Raw genomic sequence first — 21,527 nt, forward strand, 5'->3', positions numbered from 1 at the left:
ATCTTCAACAAATATAGGGAAATTAGAAAGGGGGGGGTGTTTTAGAGGGAAGAGCATGAGTTCCAAAGTTCTGTTATAGATATTTAAAGCTGAGATATCTATGAAACACTGAGGTACTGGTGTCCAGCAGCCAGTATTACAGGACTGATACCAGAAAAAAGATGAAGACAGAAAATGTAGACTTGGGATCCACTTGAAAATACGGGATATCAGAGACTGTGGTCATTGAAAAGAATATTTTAGAAAGAAGAAAACAGGATTAAGACTATAGCCCTATGGTACACTCAGGCAAAGCAGATGGGAACATGGATGGAGATTCAGCAAAGGTGACTAAGTAGGAATGGTCGGACAGGAAAGATAGCATTGGCTTTGAAAACTCAGAGAGGAGAGTATTCAGGTGAAGTGTTTGCTCCACAGTAGAAAAATCTGCAGAGAAGTCAAGAAAAATAAGGGCTGAGAAAAAGCTACTGTGATAAGCAATTAAGATCATCAGAACCTTGGAGAATGCAGTTGCAGTTAGCATGAAAATATTAAATTGTTTCTCTGAGGTGATGAACATATTTGTGAAGGAGGTCATTGTTTGAAAAGACTGGAAAGGATGCGGAGTACCAGATGATGGGAAGAATTAAATGTCACACAAAGGACCTCGAACTTTGCTCAGTAGGCAAATCTCACTTAATATAAAAATCTATATTTCCTGACAGCAATATGAAGGGTCAGTTTGAGGGATGAGAGAGCCCACAGAAAAAAATAGTTACAAAGCTATTACAACATTTTAAGTAAATGGCAAACAAAAAGTACCTTCACCAGGACAGTGAAGTGGGAACCGAGAGGAGAGCATATATGCACATTACAATTATAACTGATGGCAAATTAGGATGTAGAAATATTTGATATGAGAAAAAAAGGAGAGGAAAAAGTTAAACACCAAGCTTTCTAATATGAGAGCCTGAAGGAATGGTGATGTCAGTGACAGAAATAGTAAGGAAGATGAACAGGGTTTATGGAAAAGATAAATATAAACTCTGTCAACTCCTCATTTTGCCTTAAGGTTTCTGGTTCGTATCACATAAAACTGACCTTACATTTTGTTCAAACATTTGAAAACACCAAAATTTTAAAAAAGGAAGATGTTGGAATGCCAAGGAACTTCCTCCACCATTGCAAATTCAATCCATTTTTACAACTTAATGAATTATGCTCACTATTTGGAACCTGATTTTTTTCATTAATTGTTGTGTATGGATATGTACCTGCCTTCACAATTAAGCTAAAAAATAAGTGTTCAGCAAGCTTTTTCTTTACATGCAAGTCTGATCTTGTATTTCTTCTTCTACCTACTTTAATTAACCTTGACAATGAAATAATGATGTAATATAAGTTGTATTTGGATCTTTCTCTGGATATATAACTGCTGTAATTTCATCTGAACCTGGAAAAATCCAAACATGGCAACTAGTATGTGACTACAGACTCAAGGCAGCAATTCGCAAGACATTGTCCAAGAACTTCTAGGTATTTCTAGATTCCTTTTAAGGGTTCTACTAGGTCAAACATATTTTCACAACTAAGAAGTGATTTGCCTATAAAATACCCCACTCCTGTGGAGCTAGATTTTCTTTGTATACTTCAAACAAAATAAAATATCTCAAGAGATTTCATGTAGAAGCAAATAAGAGAATCCAATGTCTTTTATTGGACCAAATATTAAATAGATTTACAAAAATTTTCTTCAAAGCAATGAAAATCTTCTCACTTATTTTTTGTTTTTGAAAAAAATAATTATTTTTTCACAGTGGTTTATGTTAAAATATTTACTATTGATATTTTAATGAATTAATAAACATTTTAAAATTTTGTCCACTTCTGTTTCGAATGTAGTAAAAATCAATAGATACAACCAGTGAAACTCTGGTAATTTTTTAAAAAAACAACAACTTTCTAAGAGGAAAAATAGATTCAAGACACACAAGTTTACTTTGCATTAACAGTTTCTCCATTACTTTTTTAAGTCTAGGCAATCAATAAAACAATAAATTGAGTGTTGATATGTAGCATTTGCCAATTTCAAAGTGCAAATTCTCATACTGAAAATTTAACAATTGGCTCTCAAAAGTGGCTTTCAGCTGGCTCTAGCCTATCCCTGGATGTAACTCACATAAGAAAAAGCTCTTTTGGGTCCCTCAATAATTTTTGAGAGTTGAATAGTTTTTCAATTAACCTCTCTTCCTCTCTCTCTGTCTCTTGTCTCTGTTTCTCTGTCTCTGTCTCTGTCTCTGTCTCTGCCTCTCTCTCTACCTCTCTCTCTCTCTCTCTCTCTCTCTCTCTCTCTCTCTCTCTCTCTCTCTCTCTCACACACACACACACACACACACACACACACACACACACACCCTCCTAATTCCAAGGCCATCCCTCCAACCACCCTGCTTCTTATATAAATGATGACGATGATGATTTTTTTTAATAGCATTAATTGCAAAGACATACCAAAAATGCTAATCTTGTGACTCCATAGTAATATTTAACAATATGAGATACTTTGAACTGCTTGGAAAAAAGTTTGATATATGGATTTATGATTAACATTAATGACAAAAGTAATAAAGTAACAAGAACAGTAAAAATGGTATCTAATTAAGCAGAAAAATCTCTTCTTCAGCTGCTTGATTTCTTCTTATTGCTTCAGGGTCTGTAAATCAATAGAATTTCTTTTCTTTTGTTAATGGGCTTTGTTACCTGGAGAGTCTGTCTTTGTTGTGTCATTCATGACACTTGCTGTGCACAGGTGCAGAGAGACCTGAAACAGCCCAAAGGGTGGAGGAATCTTCTTTATTCTATCCAATTGTTGGTTAGCAAGCACACCCAAAAGGAGTATTTTGTATCCTTAGTTATTATTTCTTGTTAGAATTACATAGCACTGGGAACATGATGCCTAGCAATCTGTGTTATCTTGCAGAATTTTAGCTGGAAATCTCAAGTGTTTTAAAAATAAATCTCCTGTTTAATATTTTCTTCTCTGGCAAGAGATTTGAAAACCAATCTCTAAAAGTAAAAAAAAAATTTGATGATAAATACTGTTCTGTAACTGGCTTATTTGACTAGCTAAGATGCTGTTTGGGGAAAAGGATAAAAACAAAGCAAATAGTGGCTATTTGGGAATGGGCTTTGGATTAGTGTTAATAGCTCATTAGTGCATTCACTCTCCTCTTCCAATTAGAAAACAGAGGGATGGTCTGTACAAACACTGCTGAAGCAGATTCTTCAAAATTTTAACATAGAAAGAGAATGCTAAATATCAACTCTCATGATAAAATTTTCCCTCAGGGCTCCGTTTTTGTGCCCAAAAAGCAGAGTCCCACATAAGAAGAATATATTAGGCCTAAGTACATAGGTCAATATAATTTCCAAAGATGGGCACTGTGCACGAATAAGAAATTAATAAATTTGTTTTTAATGCTTTTCCTTTTGAAATTTTCATATGAAAATACATTTAGAGTTGGAAGTGACACTAGAATTTATGATTATATGATAGATATCATATTCTCCAAACCTATTTGAAAGATGAGGAAAATGATTAACTGAGAGATAAGTAAATAAGAGATAAGAGATAACTGAGAGATAAGAGGTCATACAGGAAATAAAGTAATAAAGATGAGATTTGAACCCCAAATCTTTTACTACAAATCTACCAGATTATATTGTCTTTTCTATGACTAAGTTTTAATTAGTGGGTACTTGTGGGGGTTGAACCAAGATGGCAGAGTAGAAAAAGCATTCAGAGGAGCTCCTCCAACATTCCCCTCCAAACAACTTTAAAATTACTTCAAATCAAATTCTGGAGTGGTAGAGCAAAAAAAAAAAAAAACAGGTCAGATTGATATATTCTTCTTTCTCAAGGCAATTTAGGAGTTCAGAAAGAAAGATATATTGCTGGGGATTAAAGGCTGGCCCAGACCTCAGATGGATGGAACACCAGTGGTAGGACTAGGAGTTGGTGACAAAAGCAACAGCAGAATCGGGAGCTCCCAAGTTGGAGATGGTCAATGAATCTGGCAACTGATCTGAAAGAGACTATAGGAAATCCTGGTGCTATGAATGAATGCAATGACAGATAATGGCAAATCCAATCTATACCTACTTCTGGGTCGTAGCTCAAGGTAGACGGTGAACTTCTGATGAGGTGGGAGTGGGAGCCATGAGGCACAGTATCAGTTTTGGTCAGAAGAGATTATGGATGCTGAGGAACAGGCATCATTTCTAATCCAAAAAGATTGGGGACCGTGAGGAACCATATCCTTCCCAGGCCCAAGGGAGTAGGGGTCTTGAGGAACACCATTACTAGCAATCCCAAGGGATCAGGGACCATTAATGTCTGAGGACAAGACTGCATACCAGGAGAACAGTGACCACAGCTCTGTAGCAGGACATGATTTCAAACTATATTGCGGAGCTATAATATCAAATCAATCTAGTATTAGGTAAGAATTAAAGTAATATATCAGTGGAATAAATTAGGTACACAATACACAGTAGTAAATGGCCATAGTAATCTGGTGTGTGATAAACCCAAAGGTCTAAACTTTGGAGAGAGGGGTCTTCAGAACTCCCCATTTGACAAAAATTGTTAATATAACTAGAAAGCAGTACCCATAACTGGTATTAGCTAAACAGAGTATAGTACATGGATGTAGTATAATACTACTATGTTGCAAGAAATGATGGGGGATGGGACAAAAAGAGCCAGAAGAAGGCCATTGGCAGCAGTTCCTGACAGTTAAGACCAGAAGGAATTCTGGGTAATGCTCCGGAAGAAGAAAAAGGAGAGACTTCTGGCAGAGGACTGAGAGAGGGAGGAGGAGAACATCTCAGCTGGAATCCACTCCTGAGGGCTTCCTGAGGATCCTTCTTTGGACATTAATACCCCGATTCCCTGGTCAAAGGCATTCCATCGCTTCTCATCCAGCAAGACTTCAGTCAGCTCCATTTTGGGAGCGATCTCTTGGGCTCCTTCCCCCATTACCCAGCCTTGCTGAGAGACCCTTTCCAGTTTGATTTTGCAATTATAGAAAGCATAGAAATAGGAAATAGAAATAGAAACTGAAGGAGAAATGGCGAAGGGAGACGCTTGGGAGCAAGAACCCCAAAGGTTCCCACCAGAGTGACAGACGCCATAGAAATAGAGAAGAGGGCACCCCAAAATCCCTCTGCCGTTCACCCTTTCCCCCAATCCCTGAATTGTGATTAATAAAAGCCATTCATTAGTCAGATAGCATTCCAGAGGGCCTGAGAGATGAGGGGGGAGGGGAATCACAGCTTAGTCTGGCAGCCTCTATGTTGGAGCCAGACCCCCTGCTGTGAAGTGGACTGATCTCAGGGGAGGCTTGTGTGAACCCTCATTCAGAATTGGATTGGGGTCCCCATATCTCCTCTTATAGGGAAGCCTCGTCTCCAACTCCTCTGGGGTGGCATGACCATCCAGGTCACCCAGTTTTGGGGTGATACCTCCTCTAAGTCCCCCAGTGCATATTTGGCAGAAGGGGAGAGCTAGAAGAGAGTCTCACATCATAGACTCTCTCCCCTCTTCGGTCATAACATTTGGTTACTGGCTCTGTTTATTCTTATACAATGAATTGGAAACAAAGTTAGGTACCCATGACTGGTATTAGCTAAACAAAGCATAATACATAGATATAGTATAATACAACTATGTTGCAAGAAATGATTGAATATGATGAATATAAAGAAAAATACAAAGATGTACTTGAACAAGTATGGAATGAAGTATGCAGATCCTAGAAAATTGTATGCACAATGGCTAAAACAATGAAAATAGAAATAATAATCCTAAAACAAATGAAAGTGAATATTAAAAAATTATCATGAATAAACTTGACCTCAAAGAAGAGATATGAGTAGGCACCTACTACTACTTTTTTAGAGTGGTACATGGATGTGGAACATTGTATATAATTTCAGATTTTTTTCAAAATATTAATCAGTTTTGATTATCTTTTCTCCTCTTTCTTATTTACAAATATTTTTTTGTTATTTCAGATGGATACCTGAGAATGAAAAAAGGATAAAGGAAGATTTAGGTGATGTAAAAACAAAAGGTCCCAATAAAATTCTATTTTATAAAGCATGAATAGCTAGAACTGGATGGTGTTACTGCTAATATTTAATGAAATGACTTTTGACCAGGTTTTAGGCCAGCCCTAGATACAGGAAACCCTAGACACAGTAAGACCCATTCTAATTCCACATGTATAATCTTTTGATTCCCTTTCTTTTCATTTTTCTTCTCTGTTCTTTCAAATGGAGTGTATTTACTTTCCTATTCTTCCCCTTGAGCAAAATTGGTTCTCTGAAAAGAATCTGAAAAGAATTGGCCATCAAGTCTAAACTCTTCATTTTGTATCCAATAAAACTGGGACCAGGAATGGTTAGGTGACTTGTCTAAGGTCATATAGGTAGTGACCATTTATGCCTTAGTTTGAATATAAAGGAAAGTCTAACTTTTCCTAAGATAATTGAATTTCGGCACATCCCTCAAATTGTGGAATGAAAGATTTTTCCAGTTGATGGAGTCTGGCACATCACAGACTGGGTAAGGGGATATTTTGAGAAGATGAACACCTTTATCATCTATTCATAAAACTGACAGACACCCATTGCTATAACCCAGTTAGTGCTTTCATAAATATGCTAACTGAGAAGAATGATGACATGTGGAGAGATGTCATCATTTTCTTGAGATAGGGTGTTTTTTAATGCCCATCCTGGAGGCAGAAGTGTTCTGGAGCTAGATTAAACCTGCTCCAGAAAATTAATTATTAAATTTTCAGTGGAACTATTTAAACTTCAGAAAATTTATAAATGTTACATATTAGCGCTTGATCTATTGTTTTATTGACTATATAGACTCAGAATGATATAGAAAACACTGATAATGCAATTAAACTGAGAAGTGAATCATATGTACAATTTTCCACCAGAGATCCAATTTAAAAATATTTACCATCACACCCTTGCATTCACCATGCCCATGTCCTGTGATGCTAGAATGCCTCCCAAATGCTGGAAGAAATAAGGAAGAATATTTAAAGACAAATCATTCAAAGAAACATCACTGATTACCTGGATTTAAAGTCAATAAGGTTAGTTTTACCAATATTTCATGGTTCTGAAAAAGAATGCAAGGTGGCCAGGAAAGTCAATGAATCAATATGTAAGCTTCTGGAGGAATTCCTTCTCATGCTCAGATTCAACTGTAAAATGAAAGGAATAATAGTACCTACCTCATAGAACTGTTGTGAAGATCAAAAGAGACCAAGTATATACAAACACTTACAAACCTTTAAGCACTATGTTCAATAATTATTAATTACCACCATCATCATCATTATTTTTGTTATTAATATGGAAGATGTTGGACTATCATAACACCTGAATCTGTTTTCTGGAAGCCAGAGGGGAAAAAATTGCATGTTTAATATGACTTTTCAAAAGAAAACTATTTGATTTTTTCAACATTTTTACGAAAATAAAATGCAAGATTTTTGAGCAGAAAAATATCAGGAACAGCTGTTTTTGACTGCAAAAATAGAGACAGGCAGTGCTGTGCAGAAACAACAGATTTTGCCTGTGGCAAATTTATGAAATTTCCATATTGCACTAGATACAGAAGTTTCAAAGTTTTCCCTTCAGGAGCAACCATCCTGGTTGGAAATGTAGAAAATATGCTCAGAATGAAATTTGGTTATGTTTTTCAAAAAAGTAAAAATGGATTCACTTAGTTCAGTTCCAAATCAGGCCAAGCTACACTGAGCAGAAAAAGTGAAAATGATAAAATGCAGTAAGGGACCAGGTCACATAGGCAGAAAATGAATGGGAAAGGGAAAAAAAATCCAGTCCAAATTGATGTAGAAAAATTGAAAAGAGGCAACAAAGGTAGTAAAACTATTTAAAGTTTAGAAAGAGATAAGTTTGAAAAGATCAAATTGTAGATTCTAAACCTAGGGAACATTAAGACAAAGAGATTTTTTTCTTGTACTCTTTCAGTAAAAATGTTTTCTGAGCCCTTCACTATTTCTTTGGTCTTTTCCATTGCCAAAAGAAAAGGCATGCTGCCATTTTGCTTTGTTTTATTTTAAATGATCCAAAGAGAAAGGACTCTACCATTATAATTTGGGCTGCATTTTTTTTTTGCATTTTTGAGCTGTAATTTCTTAAAACAGTCCTTGGGAAGAAGCATAAAAATGTATAAAACATATCATAATCATCTAGTGCTTTTGCAAAGTATTATAAAGCCAGATCAATCCCCAGCATTGCTCTATGGGTTCTATCTTCTTGTGTATTGAACATTCAATCAAACTATTGTGGTTCACCCACCAGATTTCCAATCATTCCCCAACATGGGGAAATTTAAATATTTGATTTCAACTCAAGTAATAATGTATGGACTCTGGAGACAAGGCCATGAACAAAGCATTTAAAGACTTTATTCAGCCATGTGGGATTTCCACTATTTATAAAGAATCCTTTGTGTAGACATCATTTTCTTCCTAGGCAGTTCTACCCATTGTTATCTTTTAGACCGAAAAAGAATTAGAATAGCATAAAGGAGAAAAATATTGGAAGCCATCAGACCTCTGATCAAAAGAGTGATTAATCTCCACAGAGGATTGACAAAGAAACTTTTCTCCTTCCTCTGATTAGAGAGGTTCACCAAAGCTCTGACTAAAGAGCATGCTATCAGACTTGGTCATCACATTGGTTTGTTTTATGTAACTATGTTTCTTTGTGAAAGGGATAGAACTGCTGATAAAAGAGGGAGAGGGAGTCATTAGAGAGAGAGAATAAAATAAATTTCAAAGACAATCAACAAACTCTTTTAAATTTAACCTTTACTTTTTCAACAAAAAAAATGAATTTTCTTTTCTTCCCACCCTTCCAATGAGGAAAAAAGAGAAAAAATGAAAAAAAAATGAAACAATATGCACAGTCAAGAAAAACAAATTACGAATTGACAAAGTCCAAAACTATCTCTCATTCTGTATCATCAGTCCATCTACCCTATGATGTGCTAGTAAATGTTTAATAAATGACTGTTTATGAAAATTGTATCTATTATATATCTTTAAATTTACTCTTCAATATGAATGTTTTCTCTCACTTTCTTAAACCTAAATATACCCTCATTTGTAGTATCTGACCATTTTTGATGTGCAAATATTCACACTGAAAATTTAATCTGTAACATTCTAAGCTGGTTCAAGCACATCCCAATTATAATCTTTCTGTTTTGAAACTGGACTGAATCATGACCAGTCATTGCACTGATTGAAAATCTTAAATCAGATTTGTTTGGCACTATAATGTTATTACTATATGGATTCTTCTGATTCTGTTCACTTCATCAGACTTCTGCTCATAAAAGTTTTCCCAGATTTTGCTGAAAGTGTTTCAATGGTGTTTTAAAGCTTATATTAAGAATTGTTAACATGGTGAATTAATAATTAAATTATGAAATAAAGATAGGTATATCCACTTCTTTCAGTACTCAACAAACAAGACCATGACTGGCAGCAGAAAATGAGGTGGCAATCATACTTTAATAAGGCAAAGTGGGACAGAGGCAGACGGGAGCACAGGAACAGGGGATGGAATGAGGAAGAAAGAAAGACGCAGGGAAGAGGGAAAGCAGAGAATATCAGTTATGCATTCATGGATTAGAGTTGGGAACACTAGGCAGCATGGAACCTTAGGAGATAGAAGAAAACTGAGGGGACAGGAGTTTGGAACTTTAATTTTATAGGGGTTTGGGCAAAAACAGACCAACTTCTATTTGCCACCTTAAGGTTTGTTCATTAGCATATATAAATCATGTCAAAGTTATAAAAAAAAACAACTTCAAAGTCATCATCCCAAAGTTAGCTCCTTTTTGATGTCCTGCTAGTTTAGAGCTGTGGAGGTCCGGATTTTGTCTGAAATTTACAGATCGTAGATCAGAAACCTTGGAAAGTAGTTCCTAGATAGTTTCTCATAATTTTGGCACTTTATCACACAAGGATGTGAATTTTAGTAAATATATGATATAATTTGTAAATAAATTATAAATAAAATTATTGTAAATTACACTCCTTTGATCATTGAGATGGTTTGTACATGACTTCTAGGTCCCTTTTTGCAACCTTATTTAACACTAAAACTTATTATACTGACTAGAAGGGAGAGGGTGTTCAGGGAAACCAGAATACAATTTTAATACATATAGAAAGATTCAAAGGATAATTTTGAAGATAGATTTTTTTTATCTATAAAAATGCAGAATAAAAAATACAGAAAAATTTTTTTAATATAAATTCCAAATGGAATGAGACATTCACAATAAAGTTATTATTTGTTTCCTGTCTCTTTCCTATTATAGCTATCTTGGGTTTAAACACTAATATTTGTGAAACATTAGACTAAGAATAGTCTTTTCTTCACCTCTAAAACTTAGTTCTTTTTCCAGCTATTACTTCTATTCTTCTTCTTTCCTTATCTCAACCCCCTATTTAAACAACTTCAAATCTATTTTGTCCTCTCCACACTAGGAGAGGGGAGAAAGAGGAAAGCATTTATTAAGTTCTAACTACATACCCAACCCGGATGCTGTTTTCAGTTGTTTTCAATCATATCTAACTTTATGTTGTTGGTTTTGGAGTTATTTTGGCAAAGATACTGGAGTGGTATGCTATTTCTTCCACCTCATTTTACAGGTGAGGAAACTGAAGCAAACAGGGTGAAGTGACTTGCTCGGGTTCACACAGATAGTAAGTGTCTGAGGCTAGATTTGAATTCAAGATGAGTTTTCCTGATTCCAGGCTTGGTCAGGTTTTGTTTGGAATTTACAGATTATAGACCAGAAACCTTGAAAAGTAGTACCTAGATAGTTTCTCATAATTTTGGCACTTATTAACAGGATGTGACTTTTAGTGAATATGTGATATAATTTGTAAATTATACTCCTTTGATCTTTGGGATGGTTTGTACATGACTTCTAGGTCCCCCCTTTTTTAAAAAAACATTTATTAATATTTAGTTTTTAGAAAAGTTAACGTGGTTACATAATTCATGCTCTTACTTTCCCCTTAACTCCCCGAGCTCCACCCCACCCCAATGGCTGATGTGTATTTCCACTGGTTTTAACATGTGTTATTGATCAAGACCTATTTCCAAATTGTTGATAGTTGCATTTGTGTAGTAGTTTCGAGTCTACATCCCCAATCGTGACAGCCTCAACCCATGTGTTCAAGCAGTTGTTCTTCTGATTCCAATCCTATAGTTCTTCCTCTGAATGTGGGTAGCATTCTTTTCCATAAATCCCTCAGAATTGTCCTGGGTCATTGCATTGCTGCTAGTACAGAAGTCCATTACATTCAAATTTACCACAAAGTATTCGTCTCTGTGTACAATGTTCTTCTGGCTCTACTCCTTTTGCTCTGCATCAATTCCTTGAGGTCTTTCCAGTTCACATAGAATTCCTCCAGTTTATTATTCCTTTGAGCACAATAGTATTCCATCACCAGCATATACCACAATTTGTTCAGCCATTCCCCAATTGAAGGGAATTCCCTCATTTTCCAGTTTTTTGCCACCACAAAAAGCGCAGCTATAAATATTTTCATACAAGTCTGTTCATCTATGATCTCTTTGGGGTACAAACCCAGCAATGCTATGGATGGATCAAAGGGCAGGCATTCTTTTATAGCCCTTTGAGCATAGTTCAAAATTGCCAGCCAGAATGGTTGGATCAGTTCACAACTACACCAACAATGCATTAACGTCCCAATTTTGCCACATCCCCTCCAACATTCATTACTCTCTCCTTCTTTCATTTTAGCCAATCTGCTAGGTGTGAGGTGATACCTCAGAGTTGTTTTGATTTGCATTTCGCTAATTATTAGAGATTTAGAACACTTTCTCATGTGCTTATTGATAGTTTTGATTTCTTTACCTGAGAATTGCCTATTCATGTCTCTTGCCCATTTATCAATTGGGGAATGGCTTGACTTTTTATACAAGTGGTTTAACTCCTTGTATATTTGAGTAATTAGACCCCTGTCAGAGTTTTTTGTTATAAAGATTTTTTCCCAATTTGTTGTTTCCCTTCTGATTTTGGCTACATTGTTTTTTTTTTGTACAAAAGCTTTTTAGTTTGATATAATCAAAACCATTTAATTTACATTTTGTAATTTTCTCTAACTCTTGCTTGGTTTTAAAATCTTTCCTTTCCCAGAGCTCTGACAAGTAAACTATTCTATGTTCACTTAACTTATGTATAGTTTCCCTCTTTATATTCAAGTCATTCACCCATTCTGAATTTATCTTGGTGTAGGGTGTGAGATGTTGATCTAAACCTAATCTCTCCCATATTGTTTTCCAAATTTCCTAGCAGTTTTTGTCAAATAGTGGATTTTTGTCCCAAAAGTTGGGCTCTTTGGGTTTATCATACACTGTCTTGCTGACATCATTAACCCCAAGTTTATTCCACTGATCCTCCCTTCTATCTCTTAGCCAGTACCATATTATTTTGATTACTGCTGCTTTATAGTATAGTTTAATATCTGTTACTGCTAGGACCCCTTCCTCCACATTTTTTTTCATTTCCCTTGATATTCTTGATCTTTTGTTATTCCAAATGAAATTTGTTATAGTTTTTCCTAATTCAGTAAGAAGTTTTTTGGTAATTTGATAGGTATGGTGCTAAATAGGTAAATTAATTTGGTTAGAATGGTCATTTATTATGTTAGGTTGTCCTACCCATGAGCAATAAATATTTTTCCAATTGTTTAGATCTAGGTTTAATTGTTTGGAAAGTGTTTTGTAGTTGTTTTCATATAATTCCTGTGTTTGTTTTGGTAGATAGATTCCTAAGTATTTCATATTGTTTAGGGTGATTTTAAATTGTGTTCTCTTTCTACCTCTTGCTGTTGTGATGTGTTGGAAATATATAGAAATGCTGATGATTTATGTGCATTTATTTTGTAGCAACTTTGCTAAAATTGTTGATTATTCCTACAAGCTTCTCAGTTGATTCTCTAGGATTTTTTTAAGTAGACCATCATATCATCTGCAAAGAGGAATTGCTTAGTTTCCTCATTGCCTATTTTAATACCTTCAATTTCTTTTTCTTCTTCTCTAATTACTACTGCTAGTGTTTCTAGTACAATGTTAAATAATAGAGGAGATAATGGGCATCCTTGTTTCACTTCTGATCTTATTGGAAAGGCTTCTAATTTATCCTCATTGCATATGATGCTTGTTGATGGTTTTAGGCATATACTGTTTATTATTTTTAGGAAAAGTCCTCCTATTCCTATACTTTCCAGGGTTTTTAATAGGAATGGGTGATGTATTTTGTCAAAGGCTTTTTCAGCATCTATTGAGATAATCATGTGATTTTTGTTTGTTAGATTGTTGATATGGTCAATTATGTGGATGGTTTTCCTAATGTTCAACCATCCTTCCATTCCTGGTATAAATCCCACCTGATCATGGTGGATGATCCTCTTGATCACTTGTTGGAGTCTCTTTGCTAGTATTCTATTTAAGATTTTTGCATCTATGTTCATTAGGGAGATTGGTCTATAGTTTTCTTTCTCTGATTTTGATCTACCTGGTTTTCGAATCAGTACCATATTTGTGTCATAAAAGAAATTTGTTAGTACTCCTTCTTTGCTTATCATATCAAATAATTTGTATAGTATTGGGATTAGTTGCTCTTTGAATGTCTGATAGAATTCACTTGTGAATCCATCAGGCCCTGGTGATTTTTTATTAGGGAGTTCTTTGATGGCTTGTTCAATTTCTTTTTCTGATGTGGGATTATTTAGGTATTCTATTTCTTCTGCTGTTAATCTAGGCAATTTGTATTTTTGTAAATATTCATCCATATCTCCTAGATTGTTATATTTATTGCCATATAGTTGGGCAAAATAGTTTTTAATGATTGCCTTAATTTCCCCTTCATTAGAGGTGAGCTCTCCCTTTTCATCTTTGATACTGTCAATTTGGTTTTCTTCTTTCCTTTTTTTATTAGACTGACCAGTACTTTGTCTATTTTATCTGTTTTTTCAAAATACCAGCTTCTAGTCTTATTTATTAATTCAATAGTTCTTTTACTTTCAATTTTATTAATTTCTCCCTTGATTTTTAGTATTTCTAATTTAGTTTTCATCTGGGGATTTTTAATTTGCTCTCTTCCTAATTTTTTAAGTTGCATGCCCAATTCATTAATCTCTGCCCTTCCTAATTTGTTAATATATGCCTTCAAGGATATAAATTTCCCCCTGAATACTGCCTTGGTAGCATCCCACAGAGTTTGGTAGGATGTCTCATCATTGTCATTCTCTTCAATGAAATTGTTGATTGTTTCTATGATTTCTTCTTTGACTAGCTGGTTTTGGAGAATCATATTATTTACTTTCCAATTAGTTTTTGATTTGCCTGTCCAGGTGCCCTTACTAATTATTATTTTTATTGCATTATGGTCTGAGAAGGTTACATTTATTATTTCTGCTCTTTTGCATTTGTTTGCAATGTTTCTATGCCCTATTACATGGTCAATCTTTGTTAATGTACCATGTGCAGCTGAAAAGAAGGTGTATTCCTTTTTGTTCCTATTTATTTTTCTCTATATATCAATTAAATCTAATTTTTCTAGGACTTCATTCATCTCTCTTACCTCTTTCTTATTTATTTTTTGCTTTGATTTATCTAGATCTAAAAGAGGGATATTTAGATTTCCCACTAGTATGGTTTTACTATCTATTTCTTTCTTGAGATCTACCAGTTTCTCCTTTATGAATCTGGTTGCTACGCCATTTGGTGCATACATATTGTGCAATGTTATTTCCTCATTGTCTATACTGCCTTTAATCAGTATGTAATGACCTTCCCTGTCTTTTTTAATAATATCTATTTTTACTTTGGCTTTGTCAGAAATCATAATTGGCACTTGTGCCTTCTTTTTCTTATTTGATGGCCAAAGGATTTTGCTCAAGCCCTTTACCTTAAGCCTGTGTACATCTACCCACCTCATATGTGTTTCTTGTAGACAACACATGACAGGATTTTGGTTTCTAATCCACTCTGCTATATGCTTCCTTTTTATGGTAGAGTTCATCCCATTCACATTCAGAGTTATAATTATCAATTGTGTATTCGCTGACATTTTGGTATCCTCTCCTAGTTCTACCTCTTCTTCTTACACTATTTCCTTTTAAACCAGTGGTGTGCTTTATGCCAGTAACCCTTGTCCCCTCCCTTGATTTACTACCCTTTCTACCCCCTCCCTTATTATTCCCCTCTATTTTTTAAAGCCTAAACAATTCCCTCCCCCTTCTTCTCCCCTCCCTTTTATGACCTCCCCACTCCCCTGCTCCCCTTGGACTTTTTCAGTAGGGTTAGATAGAGTTTTATGTCCCAATGGATAAAGCTATAATGAGAGTAAGGTTTAAATATTACCTCTTAATGCTCTCTTCCTCTCCTTCTTATAATAGTATTCATCCCTTCACCTCCCCATGCCCTCTTTGTGTGTAATAGAATATCCTATTTTTCTTATTCATTCAAGTTTCTCTTGGTGTCTTCTACTCTTCACCTCCCTCTTTCCCACCCCCCATATCATCTTAGACCATTTAGTATTCCACCCTCTCCCTATCAATTATTCTTCTGATTACTATAATAGTGAATACTATAGTAGTGAATAGAGTTCACTACAGAGAATTATACATAGCATTTCTCCACATAGGAATACCAATAATTAGATCATATTAAAGCCCTTAAGAGGCAAATTTAAAAAAATATGAGTTTTCTATCTTTCCCCTCTGTTTCTTATTTATCTTTTCATGTTTCTCTTGATTTTTGTGGTTGGATATCGAACTTTCCATTTAGTCTTGGTCTTTTATGTGCAAATACTTGGAAATTTTCTTTCTTGTTGAATGCCCAAACTTTCCCTTGGAAGTTTATGGTTAGTTTTGATGGGTAGGTGATCTTCGGTTGTAGATCTAGTTCTCTTGCCTTTCTGAATATCATATTCCAAGCCTTGGGGTCTTTTAGTGTGGAGGCTGCCAGATCCTGTCTGATCCTGATTGGTGCTCCTTGATATTTGAATTGTTTCTTTCTGACTTCTTGTAAGATTTTTCTTTTACTTGGAAGCTCTTAAATTTGGCTATTATATTCCTGGGTGTTGCCCTTTCTGGGTCTAGTGTAGAGGGTGATCTATGGATCCTTTCAATGTCTATATTGCCCTCTTGTTGTAGAACTTCAGGGCAATTTTGCTGAATAATTTCCTTTAGCATGGAGCCCAAATTTCTATTAATTTCTGCTTTTTCAGGAAGACCAATGATTCTCAATTTATCTCTTCTAGACCTGTTTTCTCGATCTGTCAAATTCTCATTGAGATATTTCATGTTCCCTTCTATTTTATCAATCTTTTTACTTTGTTTTATTTGTTCTTGCTGTCTTGAGAGATCATTAGCTTCTAATTGCTCAATTCTAGCCGTTAGGGACTGGTTTTCAGTTATAATCTTTTGGCTTTCGGCTATAATCTTTTGGTTTTCCTTTTCATTCTGGTCATTTCTGATGTTCAATTTGCTCATCAGTTCATTTGATTTCTGAACCTCACTTTCCAATTGCAAAATTCTTTTTTTAAAACTGTTATTTTCTTGCCAGATTTTGGTTTTTAATTTGCTTACCATTTCGTTTGATTTTTGGGTATCTTTCTCCAATTGGGAGTTTCTATCTTCTAACCTGTTAATTTACTTTTGAGATATTTCCCACTTCTCTCGCCAAATCTCTTCCATCTTTCTAATAATCTCAGATTTGAACTCTTCAATAGCTTGTGGCCAGTTTTCATTATTTTGGGAAGATTTGGATATGATTACTTGTTTTTTCTCCTTTGCTATTTGCAGAGGATTTTATTCTCTGGATTTTATCTGTGTAAAAGTTGCCAAGTGTTACAGATTTCCTCTTAATGATCTTTCTCTTTTGGAGTTCTTGTCTCTCGCTTGCCATTGTTAGCCCTGCACCCTCTCAGGTTTATCCTCACACTCAGAGTCTGTATGAGCTCTTTAGGCTCCTGAGGTCTCAAGTCTAATTGTTCTCAGGATCATGCCTCCTTGTGATCCCCTTACTTGTTCCTCTGCCCGAGGCTCCTTCAACAGTCTCTGGGCATTGCTTCCACAGTTGTGAACCCCTTCTGCACTGGGTCCCCACTCAAGGTCCAGGTCTGTGCTCAAGATCCAAGTCCTTGCCTGCATGCAGGATTTGTGTCTGGGCTTGCATCCGGGCCCTCACTCGTGCCTCTGCTCAGGGTCTGCATTCAAAGTCTGCGAGTGTTCTTTAGCTTCTTGGGGTTTTAAGTCTTGCTGCTCTCAGAAGCAGCCCCTGGTGACCCCAGGTAGCTGCCAAGGACTTAATGCGTGCCCCAAACTTGCTCTATCTCTTGTGCGCTGGCTTTGGCACTGTAGGTAATGTGGGGTGTGGAGGGGGTTGCTCAGCTTGTGTTTTAGTGAGAGCTGTTTCACCCCTTTACAGCACGGAAAGCCCCGATTCCACATACCTCCAATGCTGCACCCTGTTGTGGGGTCCCTTTGTTCCTCTGGATTTGTTTTTATGTCTTCTTAAGGAGTCCTGTGTTTCGGGGAGGAGAGGTTAAGTAGCTGCTTTTTACTCCACAGGCACCTTAACCAGATAGTCTTAGGTCCCCTTTTGTGCTAGGCTCCATAACTGCAAATGTTATCTCATTTGAGCATAACAACAACCCTGCAATGTAGGTGTTATGATTCCCATTTTACCATTTTGAAAACTAGGACAGACAGAGGTTAAGTAATTTGCTCAATGTCTCCAAGTTAGTAAGTGTCTAAGAACAATTGAATTCAGTTCTTCCTGACTCCAGGCCCAGGGTTCTATCCTCTTCAATACCTGTTTAGAAAGCTTTCCCCCATCCAATCACACATGCCCCAATCTCGGATTATTCCCACCATCCTGTGCCCCTTCTCATAATCACCCACAACTAAACAATGATGAAGAAAGCTATAAAATCAAGTTGATTGGGTAATCTATATGTTTATATTACATAATTTCAAGTTGGACACTCCCTGCATCACAGAAATCTTTTTATATAACTCACTACAGCATTCCTTTCAAAACTTTTCATTTCTCATGAAGTTTTTCATGGCACATGCTTCCTCCTCTCTCTCAGACAAAGATTTACGCTTCACAGAGAAAATTAATGTCATTCAATAAGAGCTCCTTTTCCTCAGCTCTTTATTTTACAGAAGAAATCAAAATTATTAATAGTCATATAAAATGTTCTAGATCACTAATAGCTAGAGAAATGCAAATCAAAACAAAAGGTATCATCTTATACCCAACGGATTGAACAAGATGTCAGAAAAGTAAAATGAGAAATGAGAAACTGAGAAAATTGAGGTCGTTTGACAAAAGCTCCTCTACAATTCATTATCTTACATCAATTAAATGTCTCCCACCATATCTCCACTCCAATTTTAAATGAAAAGGGGACCTTTCTCTTTCTTAAGACAAGCCCCTCTATAATCCTTACCCTTAATCCCATACCCTTGAATCTTCAACAGCAGATCATCATCACTATCATCAAATTTTGTCTTTAATTTTTCTTCAGATACTGATTAGGCAGCAAAGTAGTGCAGTGTATAGTCAGAAAGATGAGGATTTTTAGTTGTGTGACCCTGGGCAAATCATTTTACCTCAGTTTCCTTATATGTAAAATGAGTTGGAGAAAATAATGGCAAATCATTCTAGGATCTTTGCTAAGAACACAACAAATGTGATCACAAAATTGTTGAATACAATTGCAGTGACTAAACAATAAGAACAAAAGCTACTGTTCCCGTCCTGAGGCCTAAAATCTTGTTCATTTCTCCCCTTACTTTAAAAACCATCACTTGATCCAAAAATCTCTGCTTAGGCAAATTCCTAAAAAGCTGGGATATCTATCTCTACCTCTTTTCCTCACTTGCTTCTAATCTTCCTGATGTGGGGACTCTAGGTTTACCTTGCTACCTCAAATTATAGAAGTGCTTCAAGTTAAACTATAAGCAGGAAAATTCCTTTGCTTCCTTGCATTCTTGTTAAGACTAAAGAGAGGGCAATCCTGGAACTTCGAAAGCTAATGATAAGAAAGACCCTTGAGAGAATTATCCCCCTCTTGCATTCTCCCCTAGGTTTCGAGATGGACCCAGAGATACACCTCCAGGCTATGCTCTGATACCTTTGGATTGTACCTAAGACATCTTTTTGTTCCCTAAACTATGAGGGTCACCCCCATGTCTTCAGGACATAAGACACTGCTCTGACCCCAGTCAAGTGACCAACCCCCTCCCCCCAAATTGTGCCTGAGTTCATACCCTCCTCAAGTCACATATCACCTACTGTAAAGACTAAAAAAACCTCAGAGTTGATCCCTTCAAGGCGGTGGCTTTCCATCAGTGCTGTCCTCCCAGCCAAACTCAACATGAATTCTAAGTTAATAAATTTCTCTTTTTATTTTTAAACTAAGTTATTAAGTCTTTCATTCTTGCAAAGGGTACCCATCCCAAACCCCACAACATTTCCATAGTATATCTTCTTACCTCATCATTCAGCTAAAACTGTTCTCTCCAGAGTTACCAATGATCTCTTCATTGCCAAATCTAATGGCCTTTTTCTCAATCCTTATCCTTCTTGACTTCTCTATAGCTTTTGACACTGTTGATCTCTATCACCTCCAATATGCCCTCCTTTATCTGAGTTTTGGAGACTTTTTTGTTCTCGTATCTTTGGAATACCTTCTTCTCAGACACAGGGGTACATGGAAACAGATTACGCCTGGAAATGAAAAGAGCCACTTCTTCAGACAAGGTAGAATAAAGGAGGAGATAATGAGAAATGATTCTAGATATCAAAAGGATATGAAATGATTAGAATAGTGTGTTCTGAAGGAATGGCCTCAAATTTTTTTTAAGAAAATTCTAAGATAAGATCATTCTTCTGGTAGGAGCATTGTAGGTTAAATAGATCATGGTTGTAATTAGGAGAAAGACCCTCAAAAATATTCTTTATAAGTCAAGAATAATGTGTGGCTAGCAGCCAATTCTGCTACTTAAGTCACATCCTGAATGTTTCAACACCCTCTACTAAGGACAGAGCTTTTCTCTGAACATCTATAATATGACCTACTTGTTTGCATTATGTTGCAAGGGGCAAACTGCAAGGGTCCCCTGTAATTAAATCCCCTATTAAAACTAGACTAATCATCTTGGCTCTGTATGCTTCTTTCTTCAGAATTCCTATATCACAAGTGGATGCAATAGGACACTTCAGAGTCTGAGTCTACAATACTCCTTTATCAAGAAAAGAGTGAGGAGAGGAGTATCATGAGGAAAGAAGGGATTTAAAAATAACCCTCTGTGTGGAAGAACTACAGAAATGGAAACATAGAAGAAAAACAACAGCTTGAACACATGGGTTGATGTGGACATGATTGGGGATGTAGACTCAAAACAACCACATCAATGCAACAATCAATAATATGTAAATAAGTCTTGATTGATGACACATGTTAAAACCAGTGGAAATATGTGTTGGATATGGGGGGAGGGAGGTCAAGGGAAGGTGAAGGGGAAAGTAAAAACATGAATCATGTAACCATATAAATTTTTCTAAAAAAATAAAATATTTAAATCTTAAAAAAAATAACCCTCTGTGGTGAGTAGGATAGATTAGGGATCATTGGAAGCATTACCTTATAGTGAGGGCCAACTTGAAATTGTAGAACATAAATTTGTAGTAGATCCAGTCAGCACAGGTTTATGACTTCTTCTAGCTCCATTCAGTACCTTGTGAGTAGGAGTGAAGGAGGCAAATGCTATGAGTAATCTATAATTCTGATTTGTCAAGATGAAAAAAATAAAGGACTTAAAAGTAAATAGATAGAATAGAGTGAACTATTTCTAGTGATCAGGCTTCAGAAAGGAAGAAACAGTGATCAGAGCAAGGATGTCGGCCTGAGAAAATACTGAGGCACATAAAAAATAGAGGTTACAAGCAAGTAAATGATCAAAAAAGGATAGGAATTATGCTAATTATGGAGCAGAAATTCCAGAGGACATAGAGGAAAGAGTGGGTGAATGAGATTGATCACCTAGGGTGGAGGAACATGAGAATAAGGGAGCAGTTATCTGCAGTTATGGAAGGAGGCTTTTTTTTCAGCAGTTAAGAGTTTCAGTACCACAGAAATGAGAAGGGAGATTCATCTCCCTGAGTTCTTTTCTGGTCTCAGACACTGTGTGACCCTAGGCATATCATTTAACTTTGGTTGCCGTCATTTCCTCATCTGTAAAATGAGCTAGAGAAGGAAATGACAAACCAATCCAGTGTCCTTGCCAGTAAAATGCCAAAAGGGGCCAAGAAGAGTTGGACACAACTGAAAATGACTGAACAATTACGGAAATATA

The 21,527-nt window shown here is 36.0% G+C and overlaps 1 long non-coding RNA gene across 1 annotated transcript; it reads right to left on the bottom strand.

The window, feature by feature from the left end:
• Positions 1 to 6,022: 6,022 nt before the first annotated feature.
• Positions 6,023 to 19,868, bottom strand: LOC123235801. Its single transcript, XR_006505401.1, has 3 exons — positions 19,665 to 19,868; positions 7,022 to 7,080; positions 6,023 to 6,065 (listed from the first exon to the last, which is right to left on the bottom strand). It is a non-coding gene; the product is annotated as an uncharacterized LOC123235801 (long non-coding RNA).
• Positions 19,869 to 21,527: the final 1,659 nt, after the last annotated feature.

Source organism: Gracilinanus agilis, chromosome 2 (assembly GCF_016433145.1).
Source record: "Gracilinanus agilis isolate LMUSP501 chromosome 2, AgileGrace, whole genome shotgun sequence".
Taxonomy (NCBI): Eukaryota; Metazoa; Chordata; class Mammalia; order Didelphimorphia; family Didelphidae; genus Gracilinanus; species Gracilinanus agilis.